Source organism: Nannospalax galili, unplaced genomic scaffold (genome assembly GCF_000622305.1).
Source record: "Nannospalax galili isolate Female #2095 unplaced genomic scaffold, S.galili_v1.0 scaffold40, whole genome shotgun sequence".
Taxonomy (NCBI): domain Eukaryota; kingdom Metazoa; phylum Chordata; class Mammalia; order Rodentia; family Spalacidae; genus Nannospalax; species Nannospalax galili.
The window spans coordinates 1,000,082-1,020,704 of NW_008347810.1; positions in this window are offsets into that span (position 1 = coordinate 1,000,082).

A 20,623-nucleotide genomic window follows, 5' to 3' on the forward strand; every position below is an offset into this window, starting at 1 on the left:
GTTTTCTTCTAAGAGTTTCAGAGTTTCAGGCTTTACATTGAGGCCTTTGAGCCATTTGGAATTGACTTTTGTGCAGGGTGAAAGATAGGGGTTTAGTTTCATACTTCTACAAGTGGAGATCCAGTATTGCCAGCACGATTTGCTGAACATGCTGTCTTTCCTCTAGTTAATGTTCTTGGCCCCTTTGTCAAATATCAGGTGGCTAAAATTGCAATTACTCATATTTGGGTCTTCAATTTTGTTCCATTGGTCTATGGGTCTACTTTTATGCCAGTACCATATTGTTTTTATGACTATAGCTCTGTAGTAGAGCTTAAAATCTGGTATAGTAATCCCCCCAGTTTTTTATTTTTTCCTTTAATGAAACATCAGAATTGACCTCCTAGAGCTAGCTTCTACAATTCTATCAAATTTCTTTCTTCAAATTTATTCTCACAGTTATTTACATGCTTTGGTCTATTGATGCACATGGCCGCAAAATAAGGAAGAGTATGTAATATGCTAATGATATCTGAGGTCATTAGGTGTTCTGTGCTTTATACATCTAAACAAACATTACTTGGCTCTCAATCATTTAGCCTCACCTTTTCTTTAGAACTTAGAATGCTAAACAATGGGACATGACGCATCTCTGCAAAGGGACCAACTCCCACAGAGCAGCTACTGCTAACATGGTTGGCTGATACTGTGAGAGTGTGCACAACCTTGTGATGATCACCACAAAATCGGTATAAATTATCCGGATGATCTTCTGGGGGGTTCTGTGTTTGCCTGGGGTGCGGCAACCTGGACTGGGTCCAGGATCTGCAGTGCTTCCTTTTGGAAACCCAACAAACTTACATGTAAGAGTTCCTAACCCTCTACCATTTTTAGATAAATAGATGAAGCTTACCAAAATAATTTAGGTTTGTAGTGGCAAGGCTAAGGAACTTTTAATTTTGCTAATTTTGTTCATTTGTGGGACACAGTAGAAAAATAAGGATTGAAGCCTCCTTTGAAATATTGGATATATATATATATATAAAAAAAAAATTAGTACACAAGTTTTTACAAGATTAAACAAGGAAAAGTAGAGTTCCTGAAACAACAACAACAACAACAACAAAAAGCTGACCTTTTGAATCAGTTGGATTTGCTTGTTTAACTCCCATTGCACTTTGATAATGTATAGACCCACAGTCAGGTAAAGTTTTGTCCTTCAGTAGTTCTGCATTGGGTTCAGTAATTTAGGACACAGCTGAAGATACTTCTCTGCACACCCTGAAGCAAGGAAGGACCACATTGAAGCTTTTACAATGAGAAGGCAAAGTCAAATCTGCATGCAAGCCTCAGCTCTGACCAGAGGTTTTTTAAAAAATAATTTATTCATTATTTTTATTTTATGTGTATGTGTGTATTGCCTGCATGTAGTTAAGTGCACCCATGTCATGCAATGCCTGAGGAGGACAGAAGAGGCTGTTGAATCCCTGGACATGCAATTAAAGACAGTTGTTAGCTGCCATGTGGGTGTTGGGATTCGAACACAGGTCTTCTGCAAGAACAGCCACTGTTCTTAACTGCTGAGCCATCTCTCCAGCTTTTGTCTTATCTTCACTCAATTTTCCTCATAGAAGTGCTGAAAATTTCTGTCTGATCTCGTGGAATGATCCCAAAGCTATCAGAAACATGTATTCCTCACAGTCCTTTCATGGTCAGAATTCATGACAATAGTAAAGTGACTGGGAAGGACCTTTGGTCATTTCTGTTTCATCCATCTTATGATTCCTAGAATCATGACTAATACTACTATGTTAGGACTCTTAGATTCCTCTGAGTGTTGCACAGGTTTGAACATACATTAACACATTCATACAAACACAACTCAAAGATTTAACCTCATTTACCATTTGACAATGCTTTCCATAGAACTTAATGTGCTAAACAAGCCTAATTAATATGTATCTGTTTCAGAGTTCCAGAAAACCTTCTGGAATACTCCAGAGTCAGTTTAAAGTCCAAATACCTATTGAAGAACTTGATATTGAGAAAGATTGTTAAATATCAAAGATTCAAAACTCTTCATCAAAAACCACATCGCTTTCTACTCATAACAATAGTTATTCAAATGATAATAAAATGAATCCAAAGGCAAATACCAATACGGCCATGGGAAAAATTTTAGCTAAAGATGATTAGATTTCCTAAGTAAACAAGAGGCCTAAGAAAGATCAGTTCCCTGTTCAGAGCAGGTCAATTTTGAGGGAAACCTGTTGTCTAAAGATAAGGAACCAAATTCTGATTTACATAGTTATGCTTTGGGTATTAGTGCTAATTTTTGGAAAAGCATATAAATCCCTTTTTATTCCAGACAGGTTGCATACATGTGAAATTGCTTGGAGAGTTATCTTTCACCATACACAGATAGCCTTCTTGTATGTTTTGGGTTTTGTCCTATACATTTTTTCTCTTTCATTTTGAACAACTAGTGATTCTGATTTAGTGTAAAACATATTTTTGCCTTAAAAGTTTGCCTTTCATATCCTGTAGCTGCATCAACTTAAACAGATCTTACCATCTTTTTATATTTTATTTCTAATTTTATGTGCCTATATCAGAATTTAATCTTTTCTAATGGCAGACTGGAAAGCAAACACATCTATGGCTCCTGTTAGCATTTTGTGGATGAGCACTTTCATAGTTTTCAGAAATGTATTTCTTCACAGGCGACGCTGTTCATGTCTGCTCACAGATCAGGGAACACCCAGTTTTCTCAAGCAACATTATAACAAGCTTCACCACAAAGTACTATACTTAGTTACCAAAAATTAAACTGTGAGAGCAGCACTATGTTTGGAGATAAATAAATGGTAATAAAAACAGAGCAGGCAGGAACAGCTCTAGTCAGTCATTTATCTGATTCCCATGCCAGCGTGTCTAATAGTGAAAGGAAAACTATCTCTTTTTTCCCAAAGGTCCTAACACAACTACCAATGTTTCTTCCTCATTTTGTGTTTATAGATGCAACTGTTTCTTCTCTGAGTCTCTGTGAGGGAAGGGACTACATATCACTTTGACATTTTATCATGTGTTATGTGTAAATGTCCAAATATCAACTGATGAATGCACTTCATTATGTAGAGTTTTTCCATCAGTGAGCACAAAATATGTTTCCTCAATAAAATTCATAAATACCTGTTTTCTCTTCAGAACACTTTATATATCCATCCCTATCTTATAAGTTTATGATTCTCCCATTGGTCAGAATGATGTATTCCTTCCTTCCACAGACCATCCTCCCAGAATAAAGGGAATCAGAAGGGTTAAGAAACAAATAGACACAGTTCAGTCTTTAATTTGAAGATGATCCAGACATTTCATAAATATCTACTGGTACATATTATTAGATTACTGATATCTAATACATTATATTTCTACTTACTGAAAAAATCCTAAAACTATGAAATTTTCAATCACAAATTCCCAACCCATTTATAGTTGCTTCTTAATTTGTTTTTAATTAACACTAAGCCACTGTGATTAAACTCTTTTGGACCAAGTCCATGCTGATATTGTCAGCACTCAGGAGGCTGAAACAGGAGGTTTTCAAGTCTGAGGTCAAGCTGGGCTACAGGACAAGATCCTATCTCACAAAGTTAAGGGCAATAAGCTGGAGGTAGTATATCATACCTATATTCACAGTGTTGGGGAGGTGGAGGCAGGTAGATCCTGAGGCTCACCAATCAGCCACACATGCTAGTTGGCATTCTCCAGTTTCCAGTGAGAGGCCTTGTCTCAAAAAACAAGGTGGACAGTTTTTGAGGCATGACAGCCGAGCTTAATCTCTGGCCTTTATACACATGTGTATCTCCCTATAAACTCCCACATGTACCTATACAGACATTAACATACTCACATACACACAGAAAGAGAGACACAGAGAGCCAGAGAGAGAAGACAGAGAATCAGAGAGGCAGATAGAGAAAAAAAACAAAAAACAGCAAATAAATGAAAACTTACATGTAAAGACGTAATTCAGTGGTAGAGTGCTTGTCTAGCACACACAAGGCCCTAGAGTCAACCCCAGGTACCACAGAACTCCCCCAAAATTCAGTATCAGCTTTGAATGTGGAATTCAGTATGGGAGATCTGTCTAAGTCAATGGCCTTCTAAAAGATTTTCTGTTACTCACATGAAAATATAACCCCAAATTAGAGTATCAGTGCTATGCAGTCATTTCTAGCCATGATCTCCAGTCTCAATACATCATTCATGGATCCTTATGATTATATTCAAGCTCATATTCTAGCCAAAGAGTAAACATTTAGCATGCTACAGATGACTACTTATTGACACTTCAACTTTTCAAAAGAATACAATGAACCAGAGAGAATACTAATAGAATTATTATGAGAACAATATCAAGAGCTTGGAGCATATTCCTCAGTCAGGGTCTCCATGAACTAAATCAGCCAAGAGCTAATGATCAAAGGATGGGGCAGATCTATACATATTAACCAAATGGCGAATGTGTTAAGTTTCTTATAACTCAGTCTATCTACAATACCCAGTATATCCATATGCAACAAAAACTATCATCAGTCCCACAGACTCCTCTATGCTTGGCTAATATGTAATCTCATAGCCATAAATAGGTTAAGTTAAATCAAGAAATGAGAATATGGAAGTCCAGAAGCTCAAATAGAGCATTACATCATTACGTGACATGGGCAGGCATAGGCAAGGAAAAATCTAGAGGGGCGAGAGACTCACTGCAATGGAGAGTCTTCTTCTAACATTTGGGCAAAGTTGTCCATGGCTAAGATGTCATTGATTTCTAGGGAAGATTCCTCCTGCTTACTTTACCTTAAAGTGGTCAACAGTTAACTTGTCTCAATGTGGAGTTAATCAAAATGAGTGACTTTTCTTGATCAGATTATTTGAGGACAGAAGAACCACCCTAACGATGGGCAGTACTTTTGGTGGCTGGTCATATAAACGTACCTGGCAAAAAGGAGCTTTTGCTTTTTGCTTGCTTGCCTCCTTTACTCTAACTGGCTCCAAGTTGGGCACCAGCTGTAGAGACTCAGGTCTGTTGGTGGACAGACAGAATGAATGAAGGCAAAGGACTTAAAGAATTAGTTTCACAAAGAACAAAGCACATTCTACAGGTTTACCTTTAAAGTTATCAGTAGGCTACAAAGTGTATATTAGTTTCTTACACAATCTATATATTTTAAAAATTTCCAGGAAGGCTAGTCAGCTGGTGATTATGTTTAACATTAAATAGACATTCTATGTCTTGCAGTACCGTGACTTAGACTTACGATGTTTTTCTCTGATCTATGACTAAGGCGGAGTTCCACTGAGCCCAGCATTCTTATTTTCAAGAAATGTCCAGACGTCCCCCTGACTGTTCTTCAGGTCTTCCCCTGCTGTTCCCCTTCACTACCTTGTTGCTGTGACATTATTTTGTCAATATTAGAACCCATTTCTACATGTTCCAATATAAACTGAAGGTCAGCAATCTGCAGGCTCTTAATCTCTATGTTTTGGCCATTGTGACCTTTTGTGTTCCTGTCCCTCTGCTGCATGAGGGATCTTCATTAATGAGAACTGAGAGATATTAGTGTCCTCTTCACTACCCCTGTTCTATGTTCCATGCACCTTAGGTGTAGATTCCTTTTACATTTTTGAAAGTACTCAAAGATTTTAGTTTCTTTTAAAGTCCATCGTTCCCAAAAATTATGTACTTTTCTATTTTATAATTCATTGTCCTAAACAATACCTTATATCAAACTGATTTTTAAGAATATTATTAATTTAGGTATGTCTTGCTAGTATTTTTTGTAGTTAGTGAGATTATAGGAAATTCCCCTAAAAAAATCCTGTGGGTTTTTTATGAGTATGAGTGTTTTTCCTGGAAGTATGTAAGTGGGCCTACATTATGTAATGTTCTTGGAGGCTACAGGAGGGTGCTGACTTCCCTCTAACAAATTAACAGGAGTCAAGGACAGTTATCAGCTGCTATTTGAGTGCTGGGAACTGAATCTGGGCCCTCTGCAACAGCAGCCAGTGCTCTTAACAGCTGAGCCATCTCTCCAGCCTAAAAATTCCTGAAATTTTATTTTTCAGGAGATTGTCCATGCAGCAATTTATTTGTATGGTCTCTTATGACATGATACTGACTGCAGTTTGCACAGCATGAGGCTCTTCTATGCTGTAGAGGTGAAGACTGCCTGGTCACAGGCTCTTCTCATTCTTATGGAAGTCCTGTACTCATATTAAGGTTACTTGGAACTTCTCATCTTGTCATCTTTAGTCCCACATACAGAAAAACCACATCATCATTTTCTTAAACAGACATATACTTGATAAAATTGAAACAATTACATCAATGTCCAACTAAAATTTATTAGGATAGACATGTCCTACCATATTTCCTACTATTATACTAGAACTAGCACTTAAATACTTTAACTCCTTTAAATATTACTGTAAATTCATGGCCTTTCACCAGCATGGATTCATATTTAATGAGACAGGATCTCCTATGCAAGGCTCAGCTCTCAGCATCAACTTTCAATTGACTCCATATCTGTCCTAGACATTGCTTTAAAATATCTCTGCTTAGTTGCAACATAAAATACTCCAGGATCTTTTCTGATTTTTCTATTAGCTATTTTCAAAGAAATATGGGTTCCTTAACCCAGAAAGAATATTGTTTCCAGTTGTTTCACATGAGTGCTGTTGCTGGTCAAAGAATTAGGACAGTGGAGTAAGGGCCAGAAAAGTTTGCTTGCTTGACCTTGTGATCTCAAGGTCACATAACATTTCTACATGTTATGTGAAATTACTGAACCATTTTTAAAGATTTTTTTAATGTAGAAAATAGGCAGGGTTTATTTCAGAGTGAAGTAGAGCACTCTCAAGGGATGAGTAAAAAAAGGCCAATGTACCAATCTGTATTTTAGGCAGGCTTTATAATATTTCTAATGACTCTAGAATAGAAAGCTTTTCTGGGGGGTACTTTCCTGTTCAATCAACTGAAAGACCCCTTTGTACCGACTCATAAGCGAGGACAATGATATTTTCCTCATTTACCAGAAAGCCTCTAGCTAGATATGAATCTGATAAGATTCATGAAGTCATCTGCTAATGGCCTTCCAGGAAACTCAATCTGCACTTCCACTGAGGGCCAGAGATATGATTCAGATCCCATCCTTTTCACCTGTAATCTGCCTTTTAGTTCCTGGTTCATAAACTTCTGGTGATAAGGGAGAGAGTCATCCTCAATGAACTCCAAGCTTGATGATATCTGATTAGCTAGCAATGTCCTCACAAGAGTTGAGAACCTAAAACCATTTGAGAAATGAACATCAACTCAACCTAACTACTTCTGGCTAAAATGGGGTGTAGAAGGATTTAGGATCTCTACCCTTGATGACAGTCAGAAGATGATGAAAAAGAACCATATATATGAGGTAGATTGTCTCAGGACCATCTGAGGATGGAAGAATAAACAAGTTTAGATAAAACTAAAGCAGAAGTTAGGTTCAAGAGACTAATAGGCTCACCATCAAGACTATAATTGCATAATTCATTTCCAACATGAAAATACAGAGATCTTATTCCAAAGCTATGCACTAAAAGACATGACTGTTAACTGGTTTTGCATCTGATTTTGTGAAACAAATTAAAAGATGGCAGAATTATCAAGAATATTCACATACCATTCAACCTGGATAATAGCACAAGTTCTCTCCAGTGTGACCATGAGGCTATCTACCTACTATGTCCTTGCCACCCTTGGTCTACTACTAAGTCAAGCTGTTTTGACAAATATCCCATGAGTCAATGATTTTAATCCAAGACCTGAAAAAGAACCCCCAGGGTCACACCTTGGTGTTCACTGACATGGATTTTAAAAGGCCTGCCAGATTTTGATAACCCTGAAGCTGGAGCTTTGAACAAGGGGATTTAATTTGTCAATTTGTCTTCTGGTGTTCTTGTTCCCAAGAAAAGGGGACTTAGTCATTATTTCCCTTTAAAGACTTATAAAACTGTTTAGTCATAATGTCATAGTCAGGAATCCAATAGCTACTGTGACTTGTCAGCCCCAGGATTTTTTCTAATGTTGAGAATTAAAAAGGCCTGGATGGTTTTCATATATTCAGCTATGTCCTGGAGTTAAGATAAAACCTAGGGACAATATATATCCCTGGTTACATTAATTATGTTGTGAGCTTAGAGGCTCATACCCTAGGTCAGCTAAGAAATCTAAAGTCTGTCTGCTTCCTGTAAAGGAGGAGAGCATTTATTTACACACTGTAATACCATTCTGTTATCTAAAGTTCTCTTTTAGGTCCCTCACAGAGGCCTGCCTAAAAATGTGGGTCCTGCCTCTAAAATTCTGTGAAGAGAGTAAAGGTAAGTTATTTATTCCAAACTTATGCAGCAAGTCCATTTAATTGCAAACAGAAATTGAGACACAGATACTATGGGAAAACAAAAGAGGGCATCTTTAAGTCCAGCAGCTCTGAACTATTGGATATAAGAAGGAATTGGGGTTAATAAAGTATAGGGATTAGAGATCACTGAGTGTATGTGAGTAACATCTTAATTTATAACAGTAAGTTCTATATCATCTGATAGTCTACTTTTAAACCTTTTAATAGCCAGCATGAGGGTATTATACAGTAACTGGCATGGAGTTTAAAAAAATGGTGGAATTTACTGAATAGGGGTTTGAATCTTGCTTGGGCTTCAGGCCAAAGAAAATATTGGTTGCAATTAGGAAAAGAATGGGAGACTTTAGTCTGATCGTTGCTAGGCTGATTGTGATTGTTGACATGGCATGTCAGCAGCAGGTGCTTGATGTTAATGGGGGAAGCTTGTAAGGACTGAAACATAGTTTGTCTCTTTTTTGTTTTGCATTAATATTAATTACCCTATGCTTTATACTTCTCTTTTCAGTATTTAAGACAATGTAGGTAGCCAAAAATTAACCCTTTTCTCTCTTTCTCATTAAGGTCAGTTGAAACTCTTAGAGGTTACTTCCAGGATCTTAGGCTGAACATCTTGGCTCCTTTAGGTTTTCTTCTGTGGGTTATATCATCTGTTAGGTTGAGCCAGGGTCTTGCTACTTGGAAACACTAAGAACATTCTTGTCTGCAATGATCCTCCTCCTTGTAGAATACATTTGTTAGAGCCCAACTTTTAGGATCACCATCGCCTCTCTGATCAAGAGAACTGGGGGCTTACTGGGGTACCAGGATTCTTTTATAGGTAATGTTGTAACCTGAGTAATGGCAGGCCTGGGGCTGTGTTGTGTCCTGTTATCCATCTAAAAGTCTCGGATGGTCACTATCTAGGGGTCACACTCATTTTCTTAGCCAATTAAATAATTAAAAGGCAGGAAAAATCTCAGACATAGCAGAGACTTCATTCAGAAAGAACAAAGAATCACACATCCATACACACACACAGAAAAATAAAGTCCTCCAGAAGAAGAGAGGAGAAATAACAAATGGAAAGAATTCAATGCCACCTAGGAAGACCTGGGTTTTCAATGTTTCAGTGGTTTCCTTTCCCCTAATTTTGGATTGGTCAGCTTAAACCAAAAGAAGGCTGACAGGTTTATGGCTTCACATGATGAGGTATCCAGGTCTGCCCTCTGTATTCTCTAAAGTGGTTTAAAGTAGCCAGCTGGGATGAGAACCCTGCTGAGTAGGGAGGGGTTGGGGAGCCCCCAGACCTTTGTTTCAGATCAAAAAGAAGACTGCAGTATGCAATTTTTATTATTTCTCACTGACCCTGTTTATTTATCAGGGATTTATTCCCTTATAGTAAGAACCAAAACATTGCCTGTGTTCTTAGCCTATTTATCCTTCTGGACTTGGCCTACAATTAGAATTGTTAAACATCCAGAAGGTTGGTTACACCAACACTAAGAATGAATATGGTTGGAAATTTAGCTGTTGTACAACACTTAGATAAAGCTTCAAAAGACAGAGTTTTATATAAATGACTGTTGACTTTTAAGGTTTGGATTCCTGACTCTCCCAACTTTCCCTCTTGGAGTCAGAGTACAAGTGGGGCATAACCTACCTCCAGGTCCCTCTTTATTGTCCCCTTAATAAACCATCTCCTTTCCTGTAACTACCCATTGTAAATTCATTGTAAAGGGCCCTAATAACCTGGACTCTTCAGCCTCTGCCTTCTAGGTTCACATCCATGCTGGTCACAGTTTGGTTCATCCAGCCAGGAGAAAGATAAGAAACAAAAAATGCTTCTGAACTTTTTTCTTTCAAAGAGGATACAAACTACTTTTACATCCTCTCTGCACATGGAAATCAGGGAAACATTGCTGAGAGTGGACTAATGATAGCCTGGAAAAGCTGAATTCAATCTCTTGCTTCCCTTCCCTCTCTCCTCAATTTAAAGTGTGCTCACGCCCTCTGAGAACTGCATGTATTAATGTGACTGCTATGTCTGCACTTAAAATTTGGAGGCAGCCCCCAGGGGACTATCACCTTTTAGTCCATGAGACGCATGGATCCCACGGGACTTATGTCTAGTTACTGAAAGGGCATGTGTAGCTGCCCTCACTAAAATAGCAGCCAGCACATGCTCAGGATGGTGGTGCCCATGTGGCCAAGACAGCAGTGCCCACACAACTTCCTCTCTGCTACCACTGAGCCTCCAGATGATCATTGTGCTACAGAATTTCCTGTACCACACCCATTAAACCACAGATTCCCGAACCTGTTTTCCCAATTTCTTTCTTGCTTTTGCTTTCCTGAATGCTTATCAGGATGATAGAAACAAGAGACCCACATGTGACTCCAACACGGACTTTATGGTTAACTCCACTCCCTCTTTACCTGACATCACCTCTCAGAGACCGGCCCCTGCCTGCAGTTTCCAGGGGTAGAGGAAAAGGGAAGTTTGTAAGTGGCACGTTGACTCCATTCCCTGCAGGATCCTGATCCTGACTCTAAATGCTGATACCAGTGTCTCCCAGCTTACATTTCCTTTCTCTACTGGAATAATCCCAATGGGGACAAGGGTTCAACATCCAGGGTTTATTCCAATGGACTCAGATTAAAGAATGAAGTGCCACAATGGCACAGCCTAAAAGGACAAAAAAGCTAGACTGAGCACAAGCCTATCTTCTCCCATCCAAGTACTAACCAAGCCAACCCAGCTTAGCTTCAGAGAGCGTGGGTTCAGGGTGGTATGGCCATAGAAGAAGGCTACACTGCATTCTCTAGGTAACCACTAAACTCTCCCCATTGTTAAGATAAAGAATTCCAGTCAGGCTGAAAAAATAGGTTCTTTCCACTCTCAAGATTCGTAATTATTTATACTCCATGATTTATTATGGTCTATTATATCCTAATTGCTCTCATTCTTTGCTGTTCATTTACTGTCGAAAGTCTTATATCTATGGGCATAGGGGAAATGTCACAGATAGCAAGGCATTTCTTTGAGCAGTAGACCCAAAAAAGGCAATACTAGACCTCCATGGTAGGTTCTTTTGTTTAAAGACATTTTACATGATGTATGTATGGGGTCCTGAAGAGAACTGACTTACTTGTGACAATCACAACTTTTTATGGAGAATAAAAGATCAAGCATGATTCCTGCCCATCAAGGAAGGGTACATTGCCGATCTTGACTCACTAGTCAAGAAGCTTAGTTCCCACTGATTAATGTAACTCAGGAATTGTGGGAAGAACATAATATTCCAATTCCCAATGAGCTTTTAAACTTCGGTTTTCACCAACAAAAGTAACTCTGGAATTGAGCAGTGAATGCAACTTGCAGGCCCTGGACCTCTGCAAATCAGGAAACTTTGTCCCTGCCACTAAGATAACTCTGGATTTCTATTTATTAGTCTTTCAGATACATTCTCCATAATAGAAAAAAAAAAAAAACACTAATGCCCACGTGAAAAGATCTTTTAGAGCATTTACACAAAGCTTCTCGTATTCACACAAAGACATTGCATCTTGGGTTTTCTTTGGTTGGTTGGTTTTTTCTTTTCTTCTCATTTTTTAAGAGTTCCTTAAAAGAGAGACCTCATCCCAATGAAGTAAAGAAAATACATCAGACATGGTTGTAGCAGGGACTTTCACCCAAAATTTCAAGATTTAATCTCCAGAGAGAGAAAGAGACAACCTAAGATAACTGTATAAACCCCAGCCTTGGGGTGTGTAAACCCACGGCATTTGGAGCACAAACCAGTGTTTCTAATTCTTTTGGGACTGCCAGGCTCAGGGGTCATCCCCAAGGATGTTTGGGATAGCTGAAGACAGAAGGAGGGCACAATAACCATCTGGTCCTAGGGCCACTAGTGGCACTAAGGGATGTTCTATTTTACTCTAAGTCTTTAATACTTGTCTTTCTTTCCTTAGAATCATTATGGGAAATTTGCCTCCAGTTTCCTCATGCTCACTGCTAGAATAGAGCCTCAAGAATTAGAGTAAGACTAACATTGAGAGCAACAATAAAAAATAAAGGAGATTAATATCTCTACTGTGATATTCTGTCCTCAGTTCAAGCTGGGTGAGGAAAATTTTAGCTAAGGAAAATGTTAAGTTTAAATACTATCCTACCACTGAACCCATATTACAGAAATTGGGGAAAAAAAAAAAACCCAATCTAAAGTGCCTTATGTACAGCTCTTTGTGGCTCTCTACCAGGATAGCGGAAAAAATCTAAGCTCCACAGGGCACACTAGAAGAAAAGCTTCCTGATGCCCATCTCCCACTTCAAAGGGGATAAGAGATAGTTTATTCTGGAGCGAAATATGAGTAATCATGGCCTGGGAACACAGATTCGGGTTACCACATATTCCATGTTCCAGTGTGGTAACAGTAACATTACATTTTTATAGTAACAGAACAAAGAAAAGTCATAAATCAAGACACTTTTCAAATACATTGGAGGATACCTTCAGTTGGTGGGTCACAGCAAAGTGAGGGTTATTTAATATAGGTCTCAGATGCTATCTGATGACATTCTTAGCCTTTTGATTGGTGAGACCAGGTGGTCTGCTGGGATATTACATTTTAAAAGTTTTTTTTTTTTTTTTTGATCTTTTTGAGACAGGGTCTCCCTGTAGCCCCAGCTGTCCTCACTATGTAGACCAGGCTGGCCTTGAACTCATAGAGATCTGCCTGCCTCTGCCTCCAGAGTGCTGGGACCAAAGGTGTGCGTGGTGGGTAAGGGGCAGCTGTTTAAGAGGCTAAAGATGGCCCAAGAGATAAATGGTAATTAGACTCTGGGCCTGCAACATTCCAAATGCTCCACAGTCTCCAGAACAATAATCAGTTGGTCAGCTTTGCAGGAAGTTCAATCCAAGGTGCAGGAATTCTTTTCGGGAACTTTTCCTTCACAAATTTATATCAGTATATGGAATTTATACCTTGGACACTTTTAATAACTAACTTAGTCATATCCACACTGATAGACTACCCCATTGAAGAAAGCTGACATTACCAATTAGGCAGTTCCCTCCCTCCTGGGAGGACTGTTTATTGAGTTAGCTTGTTTCTGAAGACAGCCTGTCTCCTTGAGCAAAGAAGTTCCCAAGAAGAGTTCATAAAGCCTCTGTCTCTCAAGATAAACCAGGGTAAACGGTACTAGGAAGACGGGGAGCCATAAGGGGACCATAAACATCTCAAGAGTGCCCTTGATTCATTTCTACGTAGTCAGCCAACCACAGCTATATCCTATATAAACCCCAAAGGTCCCTACCCCCAGGGCAGCAGTCTGTCTAAGAACTCAGTCTTGTGTGAAGGCAGGTTTGGTCTCCTTCTTTCTCTCCTGTTGTTCTTGTATTCTGTGCCCCAACAGGAAGGCTACTGCCCCTCACTGAGGTGTTTCAGTAAACTCAGTCTTGTGTGAAAGCAGGTTTGGTCTCCTTCTTTCTCTCCTGTTGTTCTTGTATTCTGTGCCCCAAAATCTAGCACACACCATCTTCCTTTATGTTTCAATTTCCACAAAACTTGCAAAACATTTTAACCTCTGCAGCATGTTTAATCTTTCCGTTTTTTTGTCTTTCCCTTACTTTTCCATTTGGGGACAGTCTTTTTACTTGTAGAATGAAACTGTATTTAGTCATACAAAATCCCTTCTCACCCAAAAGCATTTCCTTTTTAGAATAAATACATTTCCATACCTGGAGGTTTCTGTATCACTTCCACGCTTGCTGGTTGCTTTCTGTTTTACTTTCCTTTACAAATTTCCTACTATGATTAACTGGATTTTTTCCTCAAAATACAAATCTAGATATATGGCATATCTTTTACAAACAGAGTTAGCTACAAAATAGTATTAGAGCATAAGTTGCTTGTTATCAATCCTACCTACTCTACTGTAATGACTTGTTACACTGTTCCCATAAATCTGAATATTTTACTTTAGTCCATTTGTTTATAAAAGAAGCTTTAAAAGAGGTAATTTTTTAAAGGTTTGGGCACCAAATGTGCCCCAATTACAAAAGTGAGTCAATGGGAATCAGAATGACATCATAGCTTTGGGAGCAAGAATGCAAGGAGCTCATGGAGAAAGTATCACTTCTTCTTGAGACTTATCAAAAGTACCAGTGAACAACTGGAGTTTCACCCTCTTGTTTAGGAGTCTGTGAATCAGGGGCAAATGCTTTGCCCAGTTCTGAAGTTGCCTTGGCCAATGGTACCTAACTTTTTTTTTTTTTTTTTTTTTGGACTTTTTGAGACAGGGTCTCTCTGTAGCCCCAGCTGTCCTGGAACTCACTATGTAGACCAGGCTGGCCTTGAACCCACAGAGATCCACCTGCCTCTGCCTCGAGAGTGCTGGGATTAAAGGCATGTACCACCATGCCTGGCCCAGTATCCAACTTTTATCTCTCCTTTTTTGATGCATAAAGGTAAAATTGCTTCTCCCCAATATAACAGGAATTTCTTTCCTATAAGGATCTGAAGAGACCAAGAGAAAATATCAAAAGAAAGTGCTGCTTATACTGTCCACAAAGTGCCAGAGGCTAATGACCATGTGGCACTCTCTAAGGTCCCTTCAGGGTGTAGTTAGCTCACTATGCAAAATAAGTAGCTCAAATATAGAGGAACCCACCATGTGGGGGTCCAGTATCACCTTTTAAACCCCATACAGGAAGCACAGTTGCCTTATCAAACAACAACAGGTGCTCACAAAAGCATCACACATGGGCCATCATTCCCTTTGGAACAAGGCAGTTGAGCTGAGTCAGTGTGAATGCAGGAGACAAAATAATACATGGAGCAAAAATCAAGTGATCTGAGGTACTTAGTCCTGAAAGGGAACATAAGGAAAGCCCACAGCCAGGTGCACAAGAGCACATACAAAAGGAAGTTATAAGCACAAAGGAGCAGGGAATTCCATGGTCTCAGCCAACGACGGGAATTCCATACCTTACCATGATTCTTTACTTTTAAAGGAGCCACCATTGCAATTTTATGAATGTGCCAGACTATGTCTATAGTCCCCTCATTCCCCCAGGTCTTGTGATTTCACCCAAAAGACTTCAGTGAAAATACAGAAAACAGTGTATAAGACAAATGGCTATTGCAGGAGGGTGGAATCTCCAAGGAGGACAGTGGACAGTAACCAAAGAGAGCATTCTCCATTTAAAGGTTCTGTTCCATTGAATTAATTGGTTAATTAACTGTGTTCCATATTAAAACTACAATTTTCTGCATCATTTAGCTCTCAGTCCTCTAGCTTATGAAGTAAATTATTTCAGCTCTATGAGAAATTTTTGTTACATTGACTGAAATTATCTTCATTTCACTGTCAACAAAAAATACCATGAGAATGTAACCTAACATTCCTCAAAGGCTTTGATACGGTAATGGTATGATCACATGGGCCTATATATGTGCAATCCTGAACAGGTTGTTAGTCTTCTAGCATAGGACAGATAATAGAAAAGAAATTTAGTCTTTAGCCCCATGTGGAACTGCACAATAATATAAAATCAAAAGAGCACAAACAAAAATCTTACATTAGATTGCAGGCATATTTGCTTCTTGGTATTTGTTTTTTTTTCTAAAAAAAAAGAGAGAGAATGGTGTCTGAGCAGTTTTGCTTCCTTTCAACATGCTCACTTATAACATTACAAAAGTCAGATTCTGGAAACCGGTCTCCAGAAGCCAGACCGACTTAACAAGAGTCTGCCAAGATTCTCTGGCATTTGGAATTTGGCAGAATGTTGCAAAATAAGTTTGCTCAGACAATTCTGGTTTTGCTACAAACCCAAATGTCTGAGAAGTCATTCCAAGTGTTTCTGACCACAGGTTTCCCTCTACAGCTCTTGATTGCATTGCTTTTTATCTGCCTCGGTTATGGCAAATCACAGCATCTTGAGAAGAGACCTAACAATGTGCTTTCTTCTTCTGTTTTAATGGACTATTTCACGTTCTTTTTAAACAGCATGTGACAATATTTTCAAGTAAAACTAGTAAATGTGTGCCAGTTTTTAAATCTTTCATTTTCTTTGAAGTCGATCTTCTCATTCTAGTACAGTCAGTGCAGTGTGGAGACCACCACTTGATTTGAAGATGCATAGATGCCACTTGCCCCTCCATCTTCAGTAATTACAGCAGGGTGCTCTTTAGTTTTACCTTTGAAACCAAAATTTTGCAGATGTGAAAGTACTATTTATAGTATGTGAGTTCTGTTGCATAAAAATGTTTTTTTTTCCTCCGTATTGCATCATATGTTTTCTGAGCTCAAAGCATAGAGAAGCTCATAAGCTTCAAAGGATCAAAATGCATGGTAAAGACAATTTGTGTTTAAAGCGTTCAGAATGAGTCAAATGAGCATTTGCAAGAGGCCATAGCTTTGGAAAAAGTGGCATTTGCAGGTGTTCTGACTGAAGATGAATATTCTGGAAATGCAGGAGTCTGGCTTTTGAAGAAATGAGAAGCCCAACTGGCAGTGAGCCAGCATAGCAAGGCGCCATCAGGAAGTTGTCATAGAGAGCTGTGAGAGAGACTGGATGAGCCAAGAACTCTAAGCAGATTATAAAGGACTGGCAAGGGTAGAGCGGGAGACAATAGGACAACAGATGCTTTCTGCGGCCACTCTGCTGCATCTTCTAGGTGTCAGTTTCTCCTCACCCTACCTACAAGAGGGAGAAAACAAGGCAGAGGAAAAGCAACTGGCTTGGCATCTTTCTGTCCAGTTTTTACTCTCCATTTCCCTAAAGAGGTCTGAAAAAGTGTTACCTCACACATTCTTAGATCAATATGGAAATGTGTATTTCATTTTGCGCATAAATAAGTCATGGTCATTAGGTGACAGAAATTAAGCATGAAATGTATGTAATAAGTATTTGTATGTCATAACAGAAGTTGACAAAATAGGTTTAAACTAACTTCAATGAACAGGAAAAAGAATTAATTCATATTAATGTGAAAAAGAATCACATAAAATTGTTATTCATGAGGTAAATGTGTCTTGGACAATTTGCTCAATCTAAGCTATAGTTGGAAATCAGCTTTTTTAAAAGAAACTACCATTATCTTTCTAGATAAGTCAAGAAATAGTGAGATCATAACAAGAAAACTGTAATTACTTTCAGAGAGAGAAGCTAGAGAAATTTTCTTTCTTTGTAAGAGTCTCAGCAGCACAAATCCAGTTTGTGGCAGGAGGGTGTATTGCAGGTGCACCTGCAACAATCCAATGGAATTAATATGTCAACTAAGTTATAAAGATTGAAAGCAAATGAAACATAACATCCACTATAAGACTGCGCCATTTGATTTGGCGAAATCATCAGCAATTTTGGTCTAAACCAGTGTGGCATTCTGTGGCCCAAATTCTCTCTGGGTGTCCTGCACTGTCAGACTGACGATATAATATATTTTATGTGAGTTTATTAACTTACAAAGGAATGAGTACTGAGTGCCTTGCCCCACGCCACCATGATTCAGAGCCCACCTTATCAGACCGTGCCATGCTCATAGCCCCACTAGCATTCAGTCACGCCTCTGTGGCCAGTGATCTTGCCCCAGGTCCACAGGGAATCATTCCATTCTGTCTTTGAGTTGCTGTGCTGGCTGCCAGTTTCCTACACCATCACGCTCTACCGGCAGCTCCTGGCTTCCATCCCAAGATGGCTACCGGCTTCCTTTCCTACTTCCCACTCTGTGTCAGGCCTCACCCATTGGAGGAACCAGCCGATCTGGAGACACACACAGAGCCTCATTTTAGCAAGTGGCTTCGGCATGGAACTGGCATAACAAAGGTGTGCATCTACTACTAGTAGTGCAAATGTGGCAAAGATACAGGATGGGATTTGCAAACAGTAAGTGAACTGTTTTCCCATTTGACACTTAACAAGGGAGAGAATGCTGTGTGGCTCCACTACATTTACCCTCACTGTTGACTTAGATCTTCTCAATTCCAAAAGAAGAAAGGTGTGTGCCAATGCATCCTCTGCTGTTCTCTACTGAATAGTACTTCTAAATTTGCTTAGCATTTCTGCATGTCTTAAAGAAGATGAGCTTTCCACCTTACATAATTTTCCTGTATTCCTTGATTTTGCTTCAGAGTGGGAATATATACACTGGACATTCCTGGGTATCATTGCAAGATGGAGATTGTTTGAGCTAAGGGTGTGATCCAAAGTCACTGGGGTGAAGATAAGAGTGTCGTAACTATCTTTAATGGGATCAGCATAGCTACATCTGCCTTCTCCCCTTTCCCTTTTCCCTTTTTCCTTCTTGAAATTGATAATGGTACAGCACCAACATCTTTGTTCACAGCAAGAGACTGGTTCTCACTCTAAGATGGTGGAGACAAGAATAGACAAAGGTTGTAGATCCAACATAATGGAGTCACTACCCAAGCTCTAGGCCATGCCGCATCATAATTTCACATTATAAAAGAAAGTATCCCCTTTGATTGAGCCACACTCAATTGTGAACGGTTTCATGGACTCATTGTTACATTCAGCTACTTAAAAGAAGAACATTACTACATTCAGCTACTTAAAACCTGAAAGCATGGCTTTAAAGTTTTTCCATTTGTAATATAACATGGTACTATATAATAAGTATATACATTGTGACAACTTTGAAAGAAGGTACACAAAAGAAAAACAATATATAAAAGTGAATCACATAGGAAACTAGATTTTTTCAGCTTTACTAAAAATGTTCTATGGTTCCCATAAGGTCAAATGGCAGTCAGTGGCTACTGTCTCTGTTCTCATTGGGTTAAAATCCTAAGAGGGAGAATGATGCTTTACATTAGATGAAAATAATTGAGCTTTTGATTTTCAAAATATACATGATCAGAAAACATAGTCATCTCTTCCCTGGGTTGAAAATGGCTTTATCTGCCAAAATCCAGGAACTAAATGCCAAGAACTAGATGAGTCACAAATCATTGGCAAAAATAAATGCACAAATTTTGAAATTAATCATTCTTTGAAAATGTTTATGATACACTTTGTCTGTGATCTCTATCAGCATTTCTGTGTGATTAAAGCCAAGAGCCTCACAGCACTTGAAGTATAAATTGAAGACCTGGGATTAAGGGGCCAGTGTCATCTCCCTCTTCTAGTCTGCATTCATAGAGCAGCACTTTGCTCACCTGCAATAGCCTGCTCTTTAGGTAGGATAAACTAAGTATAGACACAGGCTTGTCATTTATTGTTTATTTGGCAAGAAAGTATACTCCCAGGGGATGGAAACTGATTGAAAAACTGATGTGAATGAGTAGTCAGAAATGTGAACTTGGAGCAGACCTAAATCCAATCAGAAAGCAGATGGTTATCTCCATTATAATGCTGTCACTACTGCACTAGTGAGCACATCTTGCCTGGCAGGTTAGTGTTATAGTCTGCAAAGTCCAGTGCTGCGTAAGACCGTTAATATCTTTTCTCCCTTAACAGCCTACATACATGGACCTCCAAGAACTATAAATCTAGCCTACAAGAAGGATATTTACAGTAAATCTGAGATTATTTTTTCTGTCCTGTGACCAAAATGTCTGTTGTCTTTGGTAATAGGGTCTTATCATCTAGTTACGGTGGGCAATCAAGAGAAATGTCAATAGCTTGTGTTGTATTAGAGATCTCTGGGGGCCTCCTTGACTAATAGGAGGTATCCCATGCTTATCAATGAGATTTAAAAAAAAAATAACACATGTCCTCTGAAGGAATCACTGTCCACCATGAGGAGTAGCTGCATTCAAATTCCTTTTAAAAAATATTTTGTAATTCCTTTACAAACTAATGGATTTCCATAAGCATTTTTCATTCATTCTTACTTTGGTTAACTGATTTCCTGCCCTTTTTTTCTCCCTTATCTCCTCTTAAACCCTTAACTCCAGTATCCCCCATCTCTTTTTCCCTATATATACATTCCTCTATCATTGTAATTATGTTTTTAATTGAGTTGTGAGATAGTAAGTTTCCATATGGCTTTTTCATATATCTTTTATTTTGGTTAACTCTACCCACTGTCCCTGGTTTTCCTTATTCTTCTATCCCCTTCATTAAGATTTCATCCCTCAGTAATCCCCTCTCAGTTTTCATTGTACCTATTCTACTATCCCCTGCCCTCAATACAACCCCTCCCAAAAATCCCCTTTCTGGATTCCCAAT